The following is a 2,289-nucleotide window of genomic DNA, read 5'->3' on the forward strand; positions in this document are numbered from 1 at the left end:
CATTCCTGTTATCTCTCACTCTTCTTATAAGGACACCAATCTTATTGGATTAGGTCCCATCCATATGCCCTCATTTAGCCTTAATCACCTCTTTAAGGCCCTATCTCCAAATACAGTCACATTTTAATGTATTGTGGGTTAGGGGTTCAGCATATGAATTTGGTGGCAACACAGTTCAATAACAGGGATTCTGGTTGGAGCTAAGTCTAACATGGAACATCACCTACAGTGCTTAACTGGCATAAGTGTGGACATAATAATACAGATTCCCTTTGCTCTCAAATATACTCACAAGAAGCACAGAGAAAGCCTGGACAGCAGTAGTTTGCATTGCTTCTAAATGAAGTCACTGAAGTGTTGGAGGCAGTCAGCCCTGAGGCAGAGGGGCAGCCAGGCATGAGAGAGAGCCTCTGGAGCCTGGATTGGGCACTGCCTACAATTTCGAAGCAGCCTTACAGAGAATAGCAGAAATTCACATGTTCATTGAGTACACATGGACATACAAAAAAGGAACAATAGACACCAGGGCCTACTTGAGGGTGGAGGGTGGGAGAGGGTGAGGATCAAAAAACTGCCTATCTGGTACTACGCTCATTACCTAGGTGACAAAATAATCTGTACACCAAACCCCAGCAACTCGCAATTTACCCGTGTAACAAACCTGCACACATACTCCCTGAACCTAAAAAAAAAAGTTAGAAAGAAAAAAAATAAATTAACATATTTTATTTTCTAACTATTAGAAAATAAACTATTTTCTAAGTATTAGAAAGAGAAAACGTCTCTGCCTAGGTATTGAGGCTGGAAAAATGGTTACGGAGGCAGAGAAAAGGGAGCCACACAATACAGTTTGAGAATTCAGCACATGTTGGTAAAAGTGATGGCTGATGATTTTCATGGCAAAATATCATTACAGAAACAGATTTCTAAAGACGAGCTCTAAAAAAACTCACTGATAATTTAAGAGAAGAAAGAAAGAAGAAACATTACATTGGCATGAAGAATATATAAAGCATGAAGCTGAGATGTGCTCCAAATCTCATAGTATGACATTCTATCCCATAAAATCCACCCCTCACTGCTCAAATTAAGATTTCAAGCATTCTTCTCATTTAACTATATATAGGAGTGCAAAAGACTTGATGTTAGTAGCTGACTGCTTAACAATAATTGAAGAAAGTTTTAATAGTATGGAGAATATCATGGACTTTGAAAGTGCATTTTTGAATGGTTTTAAAATAAAAAAGAAAAGCCTTCATATATGAAAAACATTTATATAAAATATTTAAACATTCATATAAAACAGTGGGGGTAGAAGGCAATAAAGAAAAAAGCCATACAACAGAAACAAGCAACAAAGTTGTAACCATCGTTTCTGGGTCTTCTAAGCCTTCTAAGGAAATCTGTGCTGTGTACAGTTCTTGGTATCTAAGCAGTCATGTCCCACACCACAGGAGCCCATGACCCTTTATAACTTCACAAAATGGAATTCTATAGAATGGAAGATTAGGAAGAGAAACAAAAATAGAGCAAAGTTTTTAAAGTAGACTGAATCTGCTCAAGGAAATAACTACATTCAGAAATTAATCATGTTGCATTATTTCCCAACCAAATTATATTTCATATTTTTAAACATGTTTAAGCTTCTATTTATGTTTTTCGTAAGATATTATATAGCTGTTGCAAATTTTAATCAATACAGAAATGTGAAAAAGAAGTTGATGTTCTTGCCCACCCACCCTCAAATCACACACTTGCAAGATAACCGGTTTATAGTATTGTCACACCACATTACATCAGTTGAAATTTTAGTTCCTGAGCCAACCACTGTAACAGGAATCCTTTTCAGCAAAGGAGTGGGGACCCTCCAGCAGCCCTGGCCTTTGAAACACTGTCTCTCCTGCCCCCTTCTGGACAATGCTTTGATTGCCACAGGATGAGGCCGCTCTTGCTGGTTTATTTCAGCAGAGAAACAGAAGCTCTGCCTGCCTCAAGGCTTTCATTCTTTCAGCAATATTTATTGATCCCACTTCTGGATTCCAGGCACTATCCCAAGAGCTGGAAAAACAATGATAAATATGATAGATGAGGTTTCTACTCTCATGAAATGTATATGCAAGTAAACAAGTAAAAGAATGAAGTGTAACATATGCTATGAACAAACCAAAGAGCATACTGGCAAGGTGAACTACCAAATACAGCTGCAAGAAATCATAGATGACACAAACAAATAGAAAAACATTCGAGGCTCATGGATTGATTGGAAGAATCAATATCATTAATGTGGCC

Source organism: Pongo abelii, chromosome 9 (genome assembly GCF_028885655.2).
Source record: "Pongo abelii isolate AG06213 chromosome 9, NHGRI_mPonAbe1-v2.0_pri, whole genome shotgun sequence".
Classification (NCBI taxonomy): Eukaryota; Metazoa; Chordata; class Mammalia; order Primates; family Hominidae; genus Pongo; species Pongo abelii.